This window comes from Elephantulus edwardii, unplaced genomic scaffold (assembly GCF_000299155.1).
Source record: "Elephantulus edwardii isolate Elephantulus edwardi_28Jun2011 unplaced genomic scaffold, EleEdw1.0 scaffold00069, whole genome shotgun sequence".
Lineage (NCBI taxonomy): Eukaryota > Metazoa > Chordata > Mammalia > Macroscelidea > Macroscelididae > Elephantulus > Elephantulus edwardii.
The window spans coordinates 9,632,401-9,639,959 of NW_006399819.1; the positions used below are offsets into that span (position 1 = coordinate 9,632,401).

The 7,559-nt window shown below is 40.9% G+C and overlaps 1 pseudogene; it reads left to right on the forward strand.

The window, feature by feature from the left end:
- On the forward strand, positions 1-6,979 carry LOC102874186 (annotated as a pseudogene).
- Positions 6,980-7,559: the final 580 nt, after the last annotated feature.

The following is a 7,559-nucleotide window of genomic DNA, read 5'->3' on the forward strand; positions in this document are numbered from 1 at the left end:
ATGCCACCTTGTATTTGGAGCCCAAAGCTCTCATGGCATACTTCTGGGAACCTACCGACTGTGCTACACGTGGAACTGGAGGGCAGCACTTGTGACAAGAGTCCTGCTGCTCCATCATCCTGCACCCTCCACGGCCACATTTGTAACAGTGTACCACTTGGAGAATGCTTCAACCTGATATACTGTAGGTTTCCAGTGACAGTCTAGTCTAATATTATACTTCTTTTTCACCGTTGAGTCAGAACCAACTCAAACTTGATCCTCTACTGGGATTTCAGAGGTATTAAATCAAATGTGCCGGGGGAGCAGCTGGTAGATTCAAACCACATGCCTTTGAGATCGCAGTACCTCTTCCTCCCTCTTCACACTGTTGTTGTTGTTGTTGTGTGCTGTCAAGTGGAAATTGACTTACCACTGACCCTCACACTGTTGTTGTTGCTGTTGTTATGTGCTGTCAGGTTGGAACTGACTCACAGCTGACCCTCTAGTGCATTTTCAGAGGCAGTAAATTCCACAGGAGTTGATTGCCCATCTTTCTACCATGAAACAGCTGGAGGATCCGAACTGTGTGCCTTAGGGTTGGTAGCACAGTTCCTTAACATTAAGCCACCAGATCTCTCTACCCTATTTAACCTAGCTATGTCTAATTGGGTTCCCTGTCCAAATTCCTTAGGCTGGTAAAGGCATCATCCCTGGCTAGGCAAGAGTACTCTAGTTACTTTGAGTCCAGAAAAATCTCTGTCTCAGGCTGGGTACCCTACTTCTCTATACACAGGCGGAGTGTTCCAACTCTGGACACATCCATAGGCTTCAATAACCGCTGAGATAAGCAGAAGCTTTGACCTAACTGTGCATCCAGACTCCTATAATTTCCTGGGCTAGCAGATACACTGTCCCATACCAGACAACTTAGTTTTGCTTTATGTGTTGTTATTTTTTTGTCCTAGATTTGTGAATATATGTCTGCTTGTTTATTTATATTCTAGTTCGTATTTGTAGGTATGACACTTATCTACCACGTAACCACAATGTGTTGATTTGCACATTGCATGTTGTTGTGAGGCTGCAAATTATGTCTTTGGTAATTAAAATATCAGCAGGGTCATCCATGGTGGACAAAGATAGATTAAGAAGTTGAACTGGCCACTCAATTCTGAAATAAAAGGTCTTCAAGAACTCTATGAAAAACAGAATAACAACATTACACAGCCTCAAAGGATGCACCTTTTATATTTAAGGTACTCAGTAAATTTATAAAGCTTCCAATACCCATTAATAACTGGAATTTAGAATATACAACATATTAATCTAAGACAATTGGAAGTCATCAGAAATCCTAGGCATTATTGATTTGAGATGATCTGGTATTGCCAGCTTGATGAGATAATCATATGATCTACAAGGCCAAGGATGACTATCCTGAAGTCCAGGGCCGTGAGTTATAAACAACTAGTAGTCACCTAACAAAGAATATACAACAAAGGAAGTAAAAGACTTATACAAAGAAACAACAACATTTTACTGCAAGAAACCAAAACAATTTCACATAAATGGAAGAGCATGCTATGCTCATAAATAGGATAACTTGTTATTATAAAAATGTCAGTACTACCTTAAATAATCTACAGTCAAGTCAATCAAATTCCAGTAACAATCTTCAAAGAAATAATAAAATAATTACAGATTTTATATAGAAATCATTGTGGTAAAGGTAAAACATTCCTGAAAAAGAGGAATACAATAGGAGAAACACTCCTCTATCTGAGACCTTAGTAGTCAAAATGGTTCTTTGAAAGGAACAAAGGTAATATGAGTAAGGTTGAGTCTGATTTCTACTAACTATACAAAGGGGACCTATCTCCGTCAATGGTATTCAGTGTACCAGGATAATAGTTACAAGATCAGACATGTCCTCCATTCTGTTGTTGCCAAAGTTGTGGGATGTATAAGGAAAACAAGTTGTAGGAAGGGCGTGTGGGACATCAAAGGATAACACACAGTGCAAATTCTGACTCAGTCCTGCCTCAGGTTTCTTTAATTATCCAGGAAGCTTTGTCTCACAGTAGTCATAAATCAGCTCTACTCTCAATTATCCTGAAAGGAAAAGTTTTAAATCTGGCTTCATCTCCAGATTTCTTCCAGGTTATGTATACTACAGTATCTCCATAGTCTGGCCAGCTCTTTCTCTAATATTAGTTTCATAACTGTGGAGTATGGCTTTCACATGTTGTAGAAGACACATTAATAAGCAGAGAATCATGTGTCTGCAGTTTAGGTAGCTGGAGACCACACCCCCAGAGAGAGTTAGGGCAATGGATAGAAAAGCCGTTTTCAAAAGCCTTAATGCCACAAGAAGAAAGATTGGTAAAAGGATAACCACATAGACCAATAGAATAGCACTGAGAATCTAAAAATAAAAATATGGACCATTAATGACTCAAAATTTGAAAGTTATGAAATGAAAAAGAGGAAGACTCTACCAAAAAAATGCTTGAAAATTGGATTTCTCTATATAGAAAATTATAGTAAGATCCTTACCTCTCACTAATTTTGTTATTATGTGCTGTTGAAAAGAATAGGACTCATAGTGACCATATGAGAATTAGCTCTATAACCTGCCTTACCTAGAGCCAATCTCACTATTTCTGACACACCTGTCCAATTACCACAGTCACTCTGTAAATCCGTCTCATCCAGAGTCTTCCTCCCATGTGCGGACCCACCACCTTTTCAAGCATGATGTTCCTCTCCAAGGACAGTTCCCTCTGACAACATGCCCAAAGTATGTGAGACAGAGTTTCAAAGCCCTTGCCTCCAAGGAGCAGTCTGATTTCACCCTCTCAAGGACATAAATATTTGTCCTCTTGGTGGTCCATAGTATGTTCAATACAATTCTCCAGTACTACAGCTTAAAGGAATCAATAATTCTTTTGCTATCCTTAGTCATTGTCCAGCTCTCTGATTCAGAGCAAATAATTGAGAAGATCATGGCTCGGATTAGGTGCATCTTAGTTTCTAGACTGACATCAATTCTCTTCAGGACTCTGGAAAACACCCTGGCAACAGATTTCCTCAATGCAACTTGGTTTTTTGGTTATCTGACTTTTGGTACTAAGAGTGTTGGTTGTGGAGCTGAACAAGCTGAAATTATTTATTTAAATTATTATTATTTAAATCCAGTATCCACCTGCCATGATGCTGTCAATTAGCCCAGGGGTGAGAATCTTTGTTTTCTTGATGTTGAGCTTCATATAACAATGAAGAGTTCAGCCTTTGACCTTCTGCAGCAAATGCTTCAGGTCCTCCTCAGTTTCAGCAAGCAAGGTTGTGTCATCTGTATAATGCCGGCTATACAAGAATCTTCCTCCAATTCTGAGAAAACATTCCTCCTCATAAAGTCCAACCTTTCTCTGCAGCTGGCTAATTTGATCTGTAAATTTGACTTGGAAGCACAACTCCTTAGGGTCACCAGAGGTCTCTTACCTCATGCTATACGCAAAAACTAACTCAAAATGCATAAAAAACTTCAATGTAAAACATAGCTCCATAAAGGTTTATGGATACAATAGGGACAATATTAAAAGACCTACATTTGCCTTAACAAGAACAGAAAACAAAACAAAATTAAAAGGCATAACAGTACAAGATAAACTACAAATATGTTGTTAGGTGTCCTAGCCTTCTGTAAGAAATAGCCCCTCCTAGCAACATGCCCAAAGTATGTGAGGCAAAGCCTCATCATTCTCACCTCCAAAGAGCACTCTGGCTGCACCCTTCCCAAGATTTATCTATTCATTCTCTTGTCTGTCCAGGGGATGTTCAGTGCTCTTCTCCAACACCACAGCTCAAAGGTATCAATTCTTTTCCTTCATCCTTATTCATAATCCATGGCCCTCAGGCCCGTTTTTGATTGTTTTTGGTGAAAAAGTCTTCTAGGTCATATAGCCCTGGTCTTTCTACTTGCTGTACAGAGGTAACTCGTGGTTGCTGTGAAGCTGAACACTGTGATACTGATGTGTCAAATGCATAATGGTTGAACATGGACAATGTTTGGTGGATTTATCAGATTCAAACAAGCTTAGAAGTAGGAGTGGCATCCACTTCCGAAATACTTTGCCTCTGGAAACACTATGAACCTGGAGAAAGGATGAAAGTTATACAAGTGTCCAGGTCCTTCATTCACAGGGTTGCTGTGAGTCACCTACAATTCGATGGCACTCAACAACAACAGCTCTTAGATGCATAGTAAGTAATCAGAAAGAGCATGGCCTTAATCAGACTCACCTTAGTCCTCAAACCGGCATCATTACTCCTCAATAATTTGGAGAGGTCTCTAAATGCAGATCCCCTCCCGCCCCCTCCCCCTACCAGTGCAATGAGTTTCCTTATTTCCTGACTGTTGGTACCAAGGGATTTCAAGCAGGATTTAGAGGCCATGGTGTTGCTGTTAGTTCGTCAGCAACGTGACAGTGACACCCTAATGGGAATAAGCACCAGGAGATACACCACTCCGGGAGAGGATCAGAGAGCCAATCCAGTTCAATTTTATTGGGATCTGCAGTGCACTTATATAAACAGGAAGACAGGATAGGGTGGGTTTACAGACATGGGATGTGCAGATTGGTCAGGGGAACCTCAGCCTCATGCGGACCACTCCCAGCTCAACAGACGCGGCAGCTGTCTTCCCAGGTGGCAAGCTTTCTCAACCAGTAAAGCCAAATACAGGGGAACTTTCTCTACCCCATATTAAAGGCTGTTGGGAGGCTTGCACTTATCTGGACCTTAGGCAATCTGTCCTGGCCAGAGTACCTCCCTTCGTTCCCAACATTCTGCAACACCATGGCACCTGAGATATCATAGCTGATCTCAGACTGATCTGGCTGAAAGTAAAGGATATAAAAATGTGTGTTTATGCTTTATTGACAATGCGAAGGCATTCCACTGTGTGGATCTTAACAAGTTGTGGCTGACATTGAGAAGAATTTGAGTCCAAGAGCACTACTAATTGAGCTTATGCAGAATATATACCTGGACCAGGAGGCTATTGTGTGAACAGAGAAAGGGAACACTATATAGTTTAAAACTGTCTATAGTATGTTGTTGTTGTTGTTGTTATGTACCATCGACTCTCTTATGACTCATAGCGACCCTACGTACAACAGCCCTAAACTCTGCTCTGTCCTGTGCCAATCGCACTGTCTCTGATACACTCATCCCGATTACCCCATTCACTGAATCAACCACCTCATAGAGGGCCTTCCCCTCCTGCGCTGTCCCTCCACCGTACCAAGGATGATGTCCCTCTCCAAGAACCGGTCCCTCCTCACAACATATCCAAAGTATGTTAGATGGAGCCTCAGAATCCTTGCCTCCAAGGAACAGCCCGGTTTAACCCTCTCTAGGATGAATCTGTTTCCTTAGCTGTCCATGGTACCCTCAATACTCTTCTACAGCACCACAGCTCAAAGGCATCAATTCTCCTTCTATCCTCCCTAGTCATTGTCCAACTCTCTGAGGTATAACAAGTGATTGCAAAGACCATGGCCTGTATCAGACACACCTTAGTCTTCAGAGAGACACCATTGCTCTTCAGTACTTTGGATAGGTCCCTAACAGCAGACTTTCCTATCGCAATATGTCTTTTAATTTCCTGACTGAAGGTGTCCAGAGTGTTGACTGTGGAGCCAAGCAAACTAAAGCTGTTATCAATCTCAATCTTTCACCATCCATGCTGATGCTGCCAATTGGTCCAGAGGAATTGGATTTAGAGGTGTTTTCAAAGAAGGCTCTGTGACTCTGAGGACATTAAAGAATGAAAAATAAGAGAAAAATACTGAAAAAGCCCTTACTTATGCAGTCAGTGGGCTCCAAAACTCAAAGTGTAGAGTTCACAAAAACCGACTCTGAAGGTAAAATGAAAGTTAAGGAGTACTGAAATAATGAAGAACATTATTTGCCTATGATGACTCTAACAAAGATGAACTTGGTTTTAAAGAAGAGAGGTAATCCATTTGGTAAGTAAGGAGAATCTGGCTGGTAGAAGGGCAAAAAAATATTTTTCAGTAAAAACTGATGGAAAAGAGGGAACATCAGCTCTAGAATAAAAACCTAAACCAGCTGCTCCACAAGTCCCACCCAAGAAACCTACTCCACCCACCAATCAATCCAATAATTTATTACAATCTCCTGCAATAGTACCCCCAAAGCAATCTGAAAAACCAGTTCCTCCACCACCTCCTATAGCCAAGGTGAATGGTGAGGTTTCTACCACTTCATCAAATATCTGAAGCTAAGCCAGTATCAAAACCAAAGCTAGGTTCTGATCATCTACCACTTAGACCAAAATCAGTAAAACTATACTCCTTTGTAACAAGCAGTGTGAAAGAAACAGATCTTGTAAATTTTAATGATTTAACACCCTCAGAAAACTTACTTCATCTCACTGCAAATAGACCTAAGATGCCTGGGTGAAGGTTGCCTGGCCACTTCAATGGTGGACTTTCTCCAACTCAAAGCCAAGAAAAAGTTTTGAAGATATCAAAAGAGGAAGAAGATAGTGTCAATTTAAAGCAGTCTGACTTTAGGATACATGTCACTCTCCAAAGCTGTCTCAGCTATTTGTGCCCCCTCCAGCAGCTATAAAAGCTGCTTCTAAGCCTGACTCCATTAGAAATCAGAGCTAAAATAACAAGATGGGGCGGGGGGGGGGCGGTAATCCCGTGAATGAAATTAAAGCACAGATTAATGAACTGCTGTACCTTGAAGAAGAATTGAAAAAAGGATCATGGGAAAGAACTAGAAAAAACTGCTAAAAGATTTGGAAGAAGAGAGTGCAATGAGGAGCAATCTAGGGGTGGAAATAGAAAAGCTGAAAAAAGCAGTCTGGTCTTCTTGGTGTAGTCTGAATCCAGTGTTCATATTGTTCCAGGGATTTAGAAGCAACACTATTATTATAAGCTGCAACCGATTTGTCACTTAAAAATTACAAATGTTGTGATAAAGGAAGCTGAACCTATAATATCTGTAGTAAAGTAGGGGCATTGTGACCCTCTGAACAACAACCTTGAACACTGTCCCTTCCTGTGCCATGCCAGCATCACTGACACATTAGAGCCCATAGCTGTAGCCACTGTGTCATTCCTTCTGATTGTGGGCCTTCCTCTCTTTTGTTGTCCTTCCATGTTTCCATACTTGATGTCCCTTTCCAAGGAACAACCTTTTCTAACATGTCCATCAGTGCTAGACTTGTGCATATTAGGCACAATTATTTGAGTGGATATTCTCTGTAGCTCTGTCTCCTATTTTCCTTGTCATATTTATGCAAAATTTGAACTCTACCTTTGGGGAAAAAACATCAGTGACTACATTTTTGAAAGTCCATTATTAATTACATTTTCCAAACTCCCTTACAAATGCTTTTATTGCAGAATTGCTTTTCAGTGATGTACTCCTCTTCTTATCAGATCGACTACATCTGTGGAAGAAACCACTGGAGAAGCTCAATATCAGCTGTGAAAACTAGGCCGGGGGCTGATTGTGGAACAGACCACCAATTACTC